The sequence below is a fragment of the Urtica dioica genome, chromosome 5, assembly GCF_054948205.1.
Source record: "Urtica dioica subsp. dioica isolate 48M chromosome 5, U.dioica_male_clone48M_v1_H2, whole genome shotgun sequence".
Taxonomy (NCBI): domain Eukaryota; kingdom Viridiplantae; phylum Streptophyta; class Magnoliopsida; order Rosales; family Urticaceae; genus Urtica; species Urtica dioica.
This window is the reverse complement of record NC_142760.1, coordinates 33,978,563-33,993,864: the sequence shown is the minus strand read 5'-3', so window position 1 is coordinate 33,993,864 and position 15,302 is coordinate 33,978,563. Positions and strand designations below refer to the sequence as shown.

At 41.9% G+C, this 15,302-nt stretch overlaps 2 pseudogenes across 1 annotated transcript in view; one reads left to right on the top strand and one right to left on the bottom strand.

The window, feature by feature from the left end:
* LOC149398029 (disease resistance protein RPM1-like) overlaps positions 1-12,420 on the top strand; it is a 90,283-nt pseudogene extending 77,863 nt beyond the window's left edge. The window contains exons 2-4 of the transcript XR_016297208.1: positions 11,708-11,747; positions 11,830-11,866; positions 12,158-12,420. The product of XR_016297208.1 is annotated as a disease resistance protein RPM1-like (transcript). The remainder of the gene's footprint in view (positions 1-11,707; positions 11,748-11,829; positions 11,867-12,157) is intronic.
* Positions 12,421-13,626: 1,206 nt separating this feature from the next.
* Positions 13,627-14,945, bottom strand: LOC149398028 (putative sugar phosphate/phosphate translocator At4g32390 pseudogene; annotated as a pseudogene).
* Positions 14,946-15,302: the final 357 nt, after the last annotated feature.

Here is a 15,302-nt window from a genome sequence, read left to right as displayed (position 1 = left end):
CGGTTTCTAGGAGCGACATGAGGTTGCTAATGACGTTGAATGATGAATGAACTATGGTTCTTTGTTTTAAATCCCAGTTTTTCCTTTCAACAATCATGTCCCCTATCTACACACAATCAGTATAATACAAATCATCAAAAGAAATACAAACTGCTTTCATTGCATAGCTTACAACTATAAATTTTTTACACAGCACTATCATTTACAAACTTAATTTACATCACCATCATTTACAATTATTTACACTAAATTTGTGTATACAAAAGCTTCACAGCACAAATTTACATATTAACAGATCATCAACTGTATTTTCCATTCAGCCCAATTTCATAACCATTTTCATTCAGCCTTATACCATTTCCATTGTATTTCCCAAATTACAATAACTTCTACTATTATAACCACTTATTTACAGAACATATTTACATATTAACAGAATAGTATAAAATAATCCTTATTTACAACCAAGCGGTCACTACTGTACAAACACATTTATTAAGATTTAAATCAAATATTCTCGACTTTTTCAAGTTTTTTTACCATATTTCGAGAATGAAACTAGAATCTGTGCATAAAAAACATACCTTTGTTGCTTTTGATTTTTTTCGACTGTATTTATTTTCTTTTTCTTGCCTCATTTCGGGGTTGATCTTTTTTTAGGGCGATTTTCTCGCCATTATTGCTCTTTAGTACTGTTGATGTCGTCGGCTTACAAAAAAAAAACAAACCATGCAAAGAATATTAGAGATAGAGGAACGAAACGACTCTTATTTTTCAATTTATTTACTAACCTGGGTTCGTCCAAATTTCTTCTTCGCTGTCGCTGAGATTTTTCTTGACTGGGTTTTGATTTTGGCTGTAAATAAAGTGGTTGAATTTTAATTTCGGTTCAAATTTTGAGCAGTTGGTTTTGTTAGCGTTTTTTTTTGGGGTTTTATTTTCTTCTGAAAAAGCAGTAAATGCTAGCGGTTGCGTGTGAATGCAGATATACGGTTATAATTACCTCCTCGATTTTTGCTATCATTAATGACCAAATATTTGAACTGATTATCTTAATAACCGTGATCACAAAATGGGCGGGAATAACAAAGGGCAATCCCGTCCTATTTTGGTTGTAAATAAACCCACATGGCTATTTACCATTAATTAACTAAATGTGGGCTAAAAATAAATTGCTTATTTTCGGGAGGCCATTTAACTTAATTACCCTATATTTTATGTTTCTCTGAAGCTCACAAAATTCTTCTTCCTTTTTATTTTTTTTTATTATTATTATTACCAGAATATGTATACTTTTGGTAAAAAAAAATGTTATATGACGTTTATAATAGCCCATCATTCTTTTAAAAAGTAGTCCGAAGTAAATTAAATTAACTAAAGAGAGTTAATTTAATTAAATCTTTAGTTAATTTAATTAATAAAATAAAATAGGTCCATTAGGAAAATAGCAAACTTAAACGTTTGACATTGTTAAATAGTCAACGTTTGATAAATTTTAGGTAAGTCATTTTCATATACCAAACGTTGACTATTTACTTATCATTTACGTCTGAAAATGGCTATTTACCTAAAATTTACCAAACATTGGCTATTTAACAATGTCAAACGTTTAAATTGATTATTTTTTTAACTTCCTGAAATAAAATTTGAACTAAAATCTTAAAAGGAGTCAGAGAAATGGCTAGTTGCAACAAATTCATGTATTATTTAATGCTATGTTTGAGATAACTGTTACCAAGTTTTGTTTTTTTTTTTCCATTCAATATGTTTTTAGTTATTATGTATGACGCAATTTAAGATTTTCTTTTTAAAAAACTATTCGATAACAACTGAATTTCAGTACGTTGTTATTAACAACAAACTGAAATTTGTTGCAGTTTGTCACCGCATTGCCCCAGCTGACTGCCAAAAAAATGCGGCCAGCTGTGGCGACTTATTAAGAAAGAATAATGACGGTAGGCGTGATATCGCCCAAGTAATGCATTTACAAACATTTATATCACAAGACTCTTTGTGAGGCGTTTTTCTCTCTGAGGCGTTTTCTCTCTGAGAATAGACTCTAAGTGAGTGTGACCATGGCGGACGAAGACGGAGGAGTTGAGGATATTATCCATCGAACGAGTGTGCTTGGTATGGAAGACGAGGATGATGACTGGGATGCTGCAGAGGAGTTTGCGGTGTCCTTTGCGGACGAAGGTATCTTAGGGCGTTTAGTAACAAGGAAACCGATTCGACGGCAAGCTTTGGGGGCCCTCCTAGAGGGGTTGTGGAGCTTGTCGAAGGGTTGGCGACTGAAGTTACTAGACTCCAATGAAACAGGAGTTTTTTTTCCAGCTCTGGTGCAAAAAGAAGCAAGAAAGCGTAGCCGTTGCAATCAAGGAGGTGTGGTTCTACGGCCAAGGGGTGATTTTGGCTCGGAATTGGCCCTCTGACGGGGACTGGAGGGGAGTGAATATGGGTGAAATCAGTCTTTGGGTGAGGGCTGTGGGTCTCCCACCAGGCATGGTGACGGCCAAGAATGCTATGAAGGTGGCGAGTGCGGTGGGGTCGATTTCTGAACTGAAGATCGATAACCCAAAGGATGTTATTTTCAAGAATTACTTTAGATTCAAAGCGGATGTTCCTTTGGAGGGAAAGCTTGGCCCGGGCCGATATGTGCCTTTTCGTGGTAAGAAAGTATGGGTCGAGTTTCAATATGAGAAGCTTCGGCTTGTGTGTTTTCAATGTGGAGCTTTGACCCACGATACGAAATCTTGCCCAAACCCGATGTTGATGATTCGCCGCGAGGACGGGGTGGAGGTCCAGGCGATAGGAACGTGGCTAACAGCAGACCTGAGAGCAGGAGGTGTGTTCCAGTCGCTGGTCAAAAGTACATCAGGCACAAAAAAATCGGAGACCCCTGAACAGAACAAGGGTACGGCTGAACCCATGGGGGGTTTGGATCCTAAGCACGAGCCGCCAATCCACAGGAACAAGGCGACGGAGGCTGATCGACAAAAGACGGAGGGTGAGACGATGCCGAGATCGAAGCCGACAGATGACCTGTCACCCGGGGGTGGAAACACGCAACCGGGTTTGGCCAATGAACAACAGAAGGCGAAAGGCCCGAGGACTAAAGAGGAGTGGGGACACGTGGCGCCAAGTCAGGACGAAGGTTTTTCCCAAGAAAACCAGCAGTGGTCAAATTCAAAAATGAAGCCTCTACCAACCTTTTCGGCGAGTCCCAAGACTGAGGCGCAGTTTACGGAGGGTATCAACCATTCGAAGGAGAATGAGGGTAAGAGAAGGGGTAATTTTGGGCCAAAAAATTTGGGCCCAAAAATTAGCCAGTCTCTTGTTTTTTTCTTGGCCCAGACCCATGTGAACCCTGATGGGAAAAAATCCATACCGGCCCACTTTCTCTCAACGGGTACTGGGAGCGACGGGAAGAAGGAAAATTCGCGACCCCCTAACACCGACTGGCTGCCTCATCCTGGGGAAGCCGTGCGTGGGGGACAGCCGAACCTAAAGAACCCTGCGAATAGAAAAGTCAATGGGGACCGAGGAGAGAAGCTATACCGTCGAGTGGAGGGGGAGGCTCTATGGAGAAGACAAAAGAAAAAGATGCTAAGGCCAAACGTGCAACAGAGTCCTACCCCTGGTAAAGATGCGAAAATGAGAGAGGCTGGGACGTCTCCGGGCCCGGCCCACCTCTTACACTATACTGGTTTGAATTCTCCTTCATACATGAACAATACTACTCTGGTCTGTACTCCGGCTACTGGGAATGGATCGTGGAAAAAAAGAGCCAGACTTACTCACTCAGAATCGCACGAGGATCTCGACAATGTGAAGGACTTTTCTAGCCATGGAGAGACCGATGGGGTCGGGGCTCTGACTAAAGTGGCCAAAAGGTCGGTTAGTCTCACCCGTGGTCAGGAAATGATGAAAGGGGTATTGGCTCTTGACTCATCTGCGAGGCAGAGTCCGGAGCTTGTCAACTATGCCTCCAAATCACCCTCTATTGCAGTGGTTTCCCCCGTGGTGGATTCGACAGTGATCTCTTCTCTACCTAAAGCGGCGCCCCGTGACGACGAGGGCTGCCGGGGACAATGATTACCCTATGCTGGAACTTCCGGGGGTTGGGTAACCCCGGGACGAAGGGGGCTCTTCAGTCGCACTCCCGTAAGTATAAGCCCGATTTGATATTCTTATCGGAAACTAAACTTATGAAGAGTGCGGCTGAGAGAGTCCGGATCATGTTGGGGTATGAGAATTGCTTTGCGGTGGACCGGGTGGGTCGGAGCGGAGGACTCATTTTGCTTTGGAAGAATACGGTTCGGTTTTCGCTGAGATCGTTTTCCCGTTTTCATATCGAAGGTCTAGTGTGCGAGGAGGACAATAGAAGCTGGAGGTTCTTGGGTCTATATGGGGATCCGGTGGCATCTAATCGGAAGTGCTCTTGGACTCTTATCCGACGAGTCATGGCCTCGCACCATGGGCCTTGGCTTGTCGGAGGGGATCTCAACGAGGTGTTGGAGGATAGTGAGCTTAGTGATGGAAGGACTCGAGATTCTTACCTCCTTGAGTCTTTTCGTCACATGCTTGAAGATTGTGAGCTGGAAGACTTGGGCTACGATGGAGCGGATTTCACTTGGAGGAAGAGCGTGAACCCGGATAGCTTGGAGGAGAGAATCGATAGGTTCCTTGCTAATGCGGAGTGGAAGGCCTTATTCCCGCTTGCAAAGGTCTTTCACTTGGAATATTTGAACTTGGACCATCGCCCCCTTCTTCTTACTTCCTTCGGGACCATGAAGCGTATCACTACGAAGAGGCCTCGCAGGTTTTTCTTTGAAGAAGCATGGTGCGAAGAGGAGGAATGTGAGGTCATTATTCGTCGGGAATGGGAGTCGGCCGGTCTAGGGGGGGCCCGAGCGCGTTTCGTGAGGCTCTTCGGGGTTGTAGAGAAAAGCTCGCGAGATGGAATGATGGGAAGTTTGGCGAGCTTCAACGGAAAATTGAGAAACAAAAGACTATCGTCGACTGGGCCGACGACCGTTGGCATGGAGAGAACCGGGGGGACTTGGGGCGTGAACAACAACTCCTTGATTGCCTTATGGAGAAGAATGAGAAGTATTGGAGACAAAGAAGTCGCATGGCTTGGATGAAAAGTGGAGATAAAAACACGAGACTCTTCCATCGCAAGGCTTCAACGAGAAAGAAGAGGAACGAGATCCGGGGACATTTCGATGACGACGGTGTGTGGAGAGAGGGGGATAGGGAGGTTGAAGATGTCGTCTCCTCCTAATTCAGAGACATCTTTACCTCTTCTAGACCCGACCCGGAGAGCATCGAGGAGGCGTTGAGAGGCATGGGCGCGGTGGTCACGCCAGAGATGAATAGGCAGCTCCTTCGGCCTTTCGACGGGAACGAGGTAAAAAGGGCGTTGTTCTCGATGGACCCTTTAAAAGCCCCAGGTAAAGATGGTTTCCCGGCCCTTTTTTATCAAAAAAATTGGGCGGTGGTGGGGGAACTCTTAACCGGGGTTTGTTTAGGAGTCCTTAACGAGGGTGCCTCGGTGTCGGACTTCAACGATACGATAGTCACTTTGATTCCTAAAGTCCACAAGCCAACAAAGGTGAATGACTTTCGCCCTATTAGTTTATGTAACGTTATCTATAAAGTGATTTCAAAGTGCCTCGTTTCTCGTTTGAAGGATCACATGAGCAAGGTTATTTCGGAGAACCAAGGTGCGTTTGTGGGGGGCCAGCAAATCTTCGACAACGTCATGGTGTGCTTTGAAGGGATCCACACCATGAAAAGAGGTCACTTTGGCAATGGGAATTTCGCCGCGTTAAAAATCGATATGGCCAAAGCCTACGACCGGGTTGAGTGGAACTTTAGTGAAGCGGTCATGTTACGGTTGGGTTTTGACGAGGTTTGGGTAGAGAAGATTATGCGATGTGTGCGGTCGGTGGGCTTCGCTTTCAACATCAACGGTGTGCCTCGGGGGTACCTCAAACCGGAAAGGGATCTTCGGCAAGGAGATCCTCTCTCGCCTTTCCTTTTCCTCTTTTGCTCGGAAGGCCTCTCCCGGCTTCTTATGGAAAAGGAAAGAAGGGGTCTCATTGAAGGGGTGAGTTTCGGCCGTAACGATCTCCGGGTCTCGCATCTTCTTTTCGCGGACGATAGCCTTATATTCTTCCGGGCTAGCAAGGAGGAGGGTGAAGAAGTGACTCGATGCCCCTCCACTTACTTGAAAGCCTCGGGCCAAGTCGTCAACTACAACAAGTCCAACGTTTGCTTCGGGCGGTCGGTTTCGGAGGAGACTAAGATCGGGGTTGCCACTAGCCTTGGGGTTGAGATCACGCCGTGCCATAAACGCTACCTAGGGCTGCCCACTTTCACCGGTAAGAAAACTTGTGAGCTCTTTGCTTTTATCCGGGAAAGAGTTTGGGAAAAAATTAAATCGTGGAGGGGGATTCGGTTTTCTCAATCCGGAAGGGAAACTCTCATTAAAGCGGTTCTCCAAGCCATACCCGGGTTTGTGGCTAGTTGCTTTCGGATTCCCAAGATGCTTGTGGACGCTATTCATAAGATTATCGCTAAGTTTTGGTGGGGTAACATCGGCAAGGAAAAGAAGGTTCATTGGTGCAAGTGGGACGAGTTGACGATGCACAAGGAGGAGAGAGGTTTGGGTTTTAGAGACCTTGAATATTTCAATCAAGCTCTAATCGCTAAGAATGTGTGGCGACTCGCGAGGATACCAGAGAGTCTTGTGGGGCGGGTGTTTAAAGCGTGTTATTATCCGAATGGGGACCTCTTTGGCGCGATATGTAACTCAAGAAGCTCCTCCTTATGGCGTGGTTTAATGTGGGGGAGGGAGATCATTAACAAAGGGGCGAGATGGAAGATCGGGAACGGGGAAGAGGTGTTCGTAGTTGGGTGCCGATGGATCCCTCGGGGCCGAAATTTTTCCCTAAATAACCCCCCTCCTATTCCGGGGAACATGACGGTAGAGGAGCTCAAAAATAATAATGGCACGTGGAATGAAGCCTTGGTCCGAGCAATGTTCACTAGAGAAGATGCCGAAAACATTCTTGCTATACCGGAAAGCGAGGAAGGGATACCCGACAAGCTTTGTTGGCACTTTTCTAAAGACGGGGAATACTCGGTGAAAAGTGGCTACCGTCTCGCTAGAATTCCGCTTCATCGGGCCTCTACGTCCGATCCAAAGCCGACTGTTGCTTGGTGGAAGACCCTTTGGAAACTCTCGATCCCGCCAAAGGTAAAACTTCTTATTTGGAGAATTTGCAAAGGTTGGATCCCGGTGAAGGCGGTCCTCCTACGCCGGAAAATCACCCCCGACGCGAGCTGCCCGATGTGCCGCGGTGGACCGGAAATGATAACTCACGCCATGTGGGAATGTAAGTGGTCACGAAAGGTGTGGAAGCTCTCTAGCTACTATAAACTCGTCGATGGCTTTCGGGGAGAGGACGTCATCTCTTTCTTCATAACCGCCGTCGAGACTATTGAGGTAAGTAATTTGGAGTTCTTTTTCACTCTTATTTGGGAGATGTGGAATCATAGGAACAACGTTGCGGCCGGTAAAGAGAGATGGAACCCGAAGGATCTTGTTGAATGGACCGGAGGTTTTCTTGATGAGTATCGTAAGGCAAACTTAATCTCGTCTCCGGTGGTCGAAATCAGCCATAAACCGCCTGAGAGGTGGCAGCCCCCGGCACCCGGTGTTGTTGACATTTATGTGGATGCCGCCATTGGCGAGGGTAGATTCGGCACTGGGTGTGTTCTTTGGGACTTTAGGGGCTGGGTAGTTGCTTCGGAGATCGTTGTCAAAGTGGCTGGGTTCTCTCCACCACTTGCGGAAGCCTACGCTGTCCTCGGCGGACTGAGAATGGCCGAGCAACTTGGTGTAGATGTATTGTGGTGAACTCCGACTGCCTCGAGGTGGTGAACGCGGTGACAAGGAAGATGACTCCTTCGATGGAGATGGGTACGCTCTTGGAAGATATTAAGGTTAGATGTTCTAAATTTGAGAGTTGTGAGATCTCCTTTATTCCTCGATCTTGTAATGTTTCGGCGCATAATATGGCGCGTTTTGCTCTTAGTGTCAATTCGACCGTACGATGGTTGGGGCTTGTCCCGCCATGTGCTATGGCGGATATTATTAAGGATCAAACTTGTTGATGTAACCACGGTTTTCCTCCGCCACTTTAAGTGAGGGTTTTAATATCATTTGCCCGTGGTGCCGCCCACGTTTCAAAAAAAAAAAATTTAAGAAAGAAAAATAAATAAATATTACAAAATTAAAACTTGTGGAGATTCAAATTAATTTTTTGTTTATCCAATTAGTCTAAAAGTATCATTAAATAGACTAATTCTGTCAACAGTACTATTATTGATCGTCCTACTTAACTACTTACCCAGTAATTCTTAGAAAAATGCCCCATTGTATTTATTAAAAAAAAATGCCCCATTGTTTTTATTAAATAAAAATGTTTCATTATAAATTGTAAAAATTCCCTACTGACACCACTAAGCAAAGGGTACCAAATATGGGCCCAAATAAAGTAGTTGAGTCACAATAATTTGTAAAGTTATTCTAGAATAAACTAAAAAGTTGGTTATTCGTTTTTTCAATATGTTTTCAGTTCATACTGTAAAAGTCTTTCCTGAAATATTAATCATGTAAATCATTAGCAATATTAGATTTATGATTTACAGGACTGTCAAGTATTTTGGGGTGAAATTTTTATATCAGTGTTCAGAAAGTAACGTGGAAAAAGGACAATATGAATAGATACCATTTAAAGAAAAAGAACGTTTAAATAAGTAATAACAATAAAGCATGTTAGTAGAACACGATTCCTTATGCTATGATAACCCACCACCACTGAAAATTTAACGATTCAGATCACAAACAACTTTGAAAAAACTTTGGTAAGCGACAATGGCAGAGACGTTCCTAAGTCCTGTGATTGAGAAACTGATTGAGCTTCTGATCGATGAAGTCAAGTCGTTGAAAGGAGTTCGCAAGCAAGTCAACAGCCTTCAAAAGGAGTTGGAAATCTTGGAGCCTCTTCTCCGTGACGCCGAAGCCAAGTCAGCCAAAGGAGAGCTCAGCGACGCCTCCAAAGTGTGGATGAGACAGCTCAGAGAGGAAGCCGAGCGCATCGAAGACGTCGTCGACGAATACACTTATTACGCCGAGCAGCGCCGTCAAAGTGAAGTCGGTTTCATCGGCTCTCTGCGCAAGCCAGCTCACATCTTTAAGACCCTGAAAACACGGCATCACTTAGCCTCTGAGATTCAAGAAATTGAAGATTCATTGCAAAAAATCAAAGACAGTGGTCTGAAGTACGGGCTGAGACCCTTCGAGCAAGGCGGATCAAGTGGCGGGGAAGGGAATTCACGCGTCGACCCTCGCATTGGTTCACTCTTTCTTGAAGACAATGAGCTTGTTGGCATTGGATCGGTGTCGGCGGAGCTGGTCACTACTTTGGTGGAAGGTTCGTCTGAGCGTACGGTGGTTTCATTTGTGGGAGAAGGTGGGATCGGAAAAACTACTCTCGCCAAGAAAGTATACAACGATGTTAAAGAAAAAGGATGCTTTGACATTCATGTTTGGGTCACTGTGTCCCAATCCTACGACATCGACAAGATTCTCAAGGTGCTAATGGCTGAGATTTGCTCATCTGGGGGAGAAATGGCCAGCGTTGAACAAGCGCTCACTCTCTTGAGAAGCTCTCTAGCGGCAAAGAGGTACGTGATCGTTTTTGACGATGTTTGGCAAACTGATTTCTGGAGTGTCATAAAGCATGTTTTTCCTTGTACTAGCAATGGTAGTAGGATTCTTGTCACAACTCGTAATTCTGAAGTCGTAGATTCCTTTAAGTCGCAATCGTGGGAAATGTATGTCAAAATAATGAAGACTTGGTCTACAGAGCTAGCATGGGAATTGTTTTGTAGAAAAGCATTTCCACTCTCAGGTTGTCCACACGAGTTGGAAAATTTGTCTCTTGAAATATTAAGTAAATGCCAAGGATTGCCACTTGCTGTTGTTGCTGTCGCTGGTTTGTTGTCGAAAAAGAAGCTTTGCAAAGTAGAATGGAAAAGAGTACTCGACAATCTCAATTGTGAATTTGAAGAACAACGTGAGCTCTCAAGTGTTTCAAAAGTTCTCTCCCTCAGCTATCATGATTTGCCGTACCATCTTAAATTGTGCTTCTTGTACTTTGGTGTTTTCCCCGAAGACTTCTTCCTTAGGGAAAGAAGATCCTACGGAATTTGGATTACCGAAGGCTTCATTGAGTTGAGAAAAGACAAATCGTTGGAACAAATCGCTGGAGAGTACATGACAGAGCTTATCAGTAGAAACTTGGTTTCATTTAAGCTGCGATATGGATCTGAGAGATATTGCAAAGTGCATGATTTGATACGAGACGTAATCCAAAAGAGAGCTAGTGATTTGAGTTTTTATCAATTATTTGACAAAAATAAGCCGAGTTTTGAAAAGAAGGGTCGGCGTTTGATAATTCACAACACTACAGAGAATGTTTTGGAAAGTGATTGTGATATGAAGATTCGCTCAGTTGTTCTTGTTAACACTAATGGAGTGTCTGATTCTTTTGTAGTTGGCCTTTTTAAAAAATGTAAATTGTTGAAGGTTGTTGATTTTGAAGATACTCCAGTTGATAATGTGTCAGATATAGGGTATTTGTTACATCTTAAATGCCTAAATCTGTGTGGCTCAAAAGTCAAGACTCTCCCAAAGACAATCGGAAAGCTACATAATTTGCAAACACTGGATGTCAGATTTACTTTAGTGCGGGAGTTGCCACGTGAGATCAAGAAACTGCATAAATTGCGTCACCTTTATTGTGGCCTTTTTGACAGTGAAATAAAATATAGTGTCCAATCATTTATTTGCCTGAGGATGCATGAAGGGATTGGAAATTTGGAAGAGTTGCAATCACTATCTTTAGTTGAAGCACATTCAGGTGATCTTGGTTTCATGAAAGAGCTACAAAGGCTCACTAAATTGAAACGTTTTGGAATTTCAAAAGTGAGTGCAGAGATGTGTAAAGTCCTCTGGGAGTCTATTGAAAAAATGAAAGATCTTGAAGTGTTATTTCTAGCATCAAGCAACAATAAAGAGGTCTTAAATTTAAACTGCATTTCATCTCCTCCTCTTCGTTTGCAATCTCTCCAACTGAGATGTCGACAACAGCAACTGCCGACTTGGATTTCTGAGCTTCAGAATTTGCAGGGTCTTGAGTTATATTTCTTGAGGTTAGTCGACGAGCCGCTGAAATGCCTTAAAGGTTTTCCCAATTTGGAATACCTTGATATGTATAAAGCATACGACGGAGAGGAATTGCTGTTTGAGGAAGGTGGTTTTCCAAAGCTGAAGACACTCAAGTTAAGGAGTTTAAAAGGGATAAAGGTGATTAAGTTTGAAAGAGGAGCACTTCCTCTTCTCGAGGAGTTAAGCATCGGACCTTACCCACTGATGAAGGAAATTCCAGGCAGTCTTCAACACCTAACAAAACTTAAATCCCTTACAGTTTTTGATATGCCAAAGGAATTTGTGAAGGCTCTACAACCCGACGGAGGCTCTGAGTACTGCAAGATTCAGCACATATCTTCCGTCACTTTTTGGTACTACAAAGGCAAAGGGTATGATCATTATTCTTACAAACTTGGTAGCACAGAGCTTTTGCAACTTCTAGAGGAGCAACAATGATGTAAGCAATGTTTCAATATATTGGAATTTCAATTTGCTTGAAATGAACTTGATGTTATATTCAATTTATTTAATTTTTTCAGGGAAATTGGATGTCATCACATATTCCAGCGTTACGAGGTATCCAAATTATTTTGTTTCTCAACTTTATGTATGTCTTAGTTATTTACATTTCACGATTCAAGCACTTGCATAATAACAGAGCAAATAAAAGCCAGATTCAAGACCCCAATGAAAAAATTAACATTCAACACTGCTTTCATTTGTATTTATTTCTTTTCTTGTGAATATTTATGCAGCTGCGTGATTAAGTTAATTTCATACTCAATTTTTCGTTGTAATAGATTCTTTCACTTGACACTACTTCTTTTTGGAAATTGTTTTTGATTTTCCTCAAACTTTTCTCACCAGGGAAGCATGGAATGCTGAACGTTAGGGCGTTTGTGATCAATGCGTGTTTGATTATTTATTCTCAAATTGAAACAATGTGTGTTTGATTATTTATTCTATGTGTTTGTAGCTTGAGATGGTATTTGTCTATGTTTTTTGTGATGCCAAGATGAACTTGAAGATTAAGTAATTTTTCAGTAATGATATTTCAAGGTACTCTTTCCTCTCTTGAGATTTTCCCATTGCGGTTTGCTCTTGAGAAGTTTTAACGAGACCTCTTTTAACGAGACCTGAAAAATATACCGATATAAACCAACATAAAAAAAAATGGAGATCACCTGCAAATGTGTTTCTCTCATATTGATATGTCAGATTAAAACTTCAGTCGTATACCATTTCGCTTGAAAGGAAAGCATTAGATATTTTATGTTCCTCTGAAGCTCACAGAATTGTTCTTTTTTTATTTTTTTTTACTATGTCAATAGTGCACCAGAATATATATACTTGGTAAAAAAAATATGTTATATGAAGTTCATAATAATTTGTACTTGGGTGCTTTTTCATTCAACTTTCTCATTAACAATAAACAGAGCTTGAGTATATATATTCTGAGAGATGAGATGAGATGTTAAAAAAATAGATTTGATGTTTGTGAAGGGCGCATAATTAATTATAATTTCAGAAGGTTTTATGGTCTAATCGTGTTGCATGCTAAGAAGATGAAGTGAAAAAAGACTAAAGACAAAGGATCAAGGTTCTTTTTTAATAATGAAAGATCAAGGATTTTTGAATACTTATAAAAAAGCACATTGAGACATTCTGGTTAATACAAACGTGACACCGGTTTCCTCTATTTCCACTCAATTTCGTTTTCTTTTACATCAATTTTAACAACTTGAGGCAAAGAATAAGTAAAACTAGTTTGGTGATAAGCACACACACCCCAAATATAATTAGATGAATTTGAGTGAAGTTAAAAGGAAAAAAATTGATCCCAACCATAAAAACAAATGAAAAGACTTACTATAGAACAAAGTCGCCAGAGTCACATGAAGGAAATTCCCAAGGTGTACATGATGTTTCAAAAATAATACCACGACCACACCATATTGCAAACTCTAGTCAATAAATATTTAATGAATAAATAAATTTGAAATCATCAGAGCAATGCAATAATAATAATAATAATAAGAGTCCGTAACTCATGGATCTAAGAGAAATTTATGGAGCAGAGTAAGCCATTACCATGTGTTTCCATCTGAGGACTAACTTTGTGGACAATGATTCGAAAGCCAGAAATTGATTGCAAGTAAAGAGGAACGTAAATTACAAGTTTAAAGACAAATGTAACGTAGATTGATAGAACTATGTGATGCAACTTTTATACTCGAGTAATAACGCCACACATAGAGCTACCATTGTTCTACAAGTTCTTCAGTAACATTTCAGAACCAAAAGACCATAAAAAAGACTTGAAGAAACGCAACGGAAACATAAATCTTCTAATTCATTCATATATCATACTACTAAAGTTCACAGTAATGATCTCTAATTCACTCGCTCGTAAATACTGTAAATGTAAAGACTGGCCATAATTAGAGACATAAATCAACATCATGACCAACAAGAAAAATATATAAAAAAAATTCAAAAGTTAATAATAATTAAAACACCGGGGATAACAGAATTGATCAATCTTGGGTCTCACTCTTCTTAGCAGGTCCGATTTCTACGCCGGCGTCGCGTTTCTCAAGCAACTTTCCTGCTTCTTCTTCCTCATCGTTCTGCTCCTTCTTCTGAGCCTCCGCGGCCTTCAAGCTCTTGAGCTTCGAGTGGTTGTAATACCCGACTCCGATGAAAGCCAAGCCATAGCCAAACAAGTTCATCGCCGTGACTGTGTCCTTGATCACCGACCACGAGAAGGCTATGAGAAGCCAGTCTTTCACGACTCCGGCGACGTTCATTGTCAAAGCCGAGGTCTTTCCGACGAGGAGGAACACAGCAAGGTTGAGCACGAGGTCGCTTTCAGCACCGGAGGTTCGACAAAGAGCCACGGGACGGTCAGGAATGCGAGGCAGCACGGAGCGACGTAGTAGAGAGACGTGATCGGATTCAAGCTGATTCCTTTGGCGTTCAAGAGGATCTGAATCAGAACGAGCCTCGTGGCTTCGAAATCGACGGCCATCAATTGGAGAAACACTCCCCAGGAATTGAATTTCGCTTCTCCGTAGGCCGCGTGGCGACGCCTATGGAGACCATGTTCGAGACGCCGATCGAGTACACGGCGACTGGCATCAGAGCTTTGAGCATTTGGATGAACGATACGGAGAGGAAAATGTAACCGGAGTTCGAGAACCAGAGGGAGAGAGAGTAGAGGAGTCCGATCGGAACGACGGAGGAGAGAAAAAGCTCGCGCGACATGGAAACAGGCTCGACGAGCTTGAAGACGTTGATGATGAGGTTGGGAATGGGGAGAGAGAACGCCATGTGAATCATGGGGAGAGAGATTGGGAATGGCCAGTTGAAGAGCTTGGGATCGAGGATGTACTTGTTGTAGACGATGACTGTGAAGGATAGGAAGAGTGGAGAATCTGCTTCGCCACCAATTCCGACATTGCTCCGCCGTGGCCCATCGCTTTCTCCGGCGAGATTCGCAGAGTTAAACCCTAGCCCTAGGATTTGGGGATTTATTTTTGTGATTTGAAATGTGTACATCTGCTTTCAATTGCGTCGTTACACTTCTCCCGATCAATCATCGATGTTATAAGTTATAACACATAGAACAAACCTGAACTTCTTGTTTCCTTTTTTATAATAAAAAAAAAAAAAAAAAAAAAAACAAACAAACAAACCCTTCTTGTTTTCTTCTTAAATTGGGCGTAACAGAGTTTATATACATGTATTAGATGGCCGCTTGAGTAAAATAACAAATAAAAAAATTAATTTTGACAAACTAGTCAATATTTAGTTTATTTTACGAATTAGTCAATAAACTACATTAATTAATTTAATTAGATAAAAATACTTTTCATTAAAATAAACAGTTACCAAATATAAATTAATTAACAAAAATAAAATAAATAAATGAAAAACATTATAATAAATAATTCTTCCATTAATATATTAAAATAATTCACTAAAAATATGAAAAATATTACGAGATCTT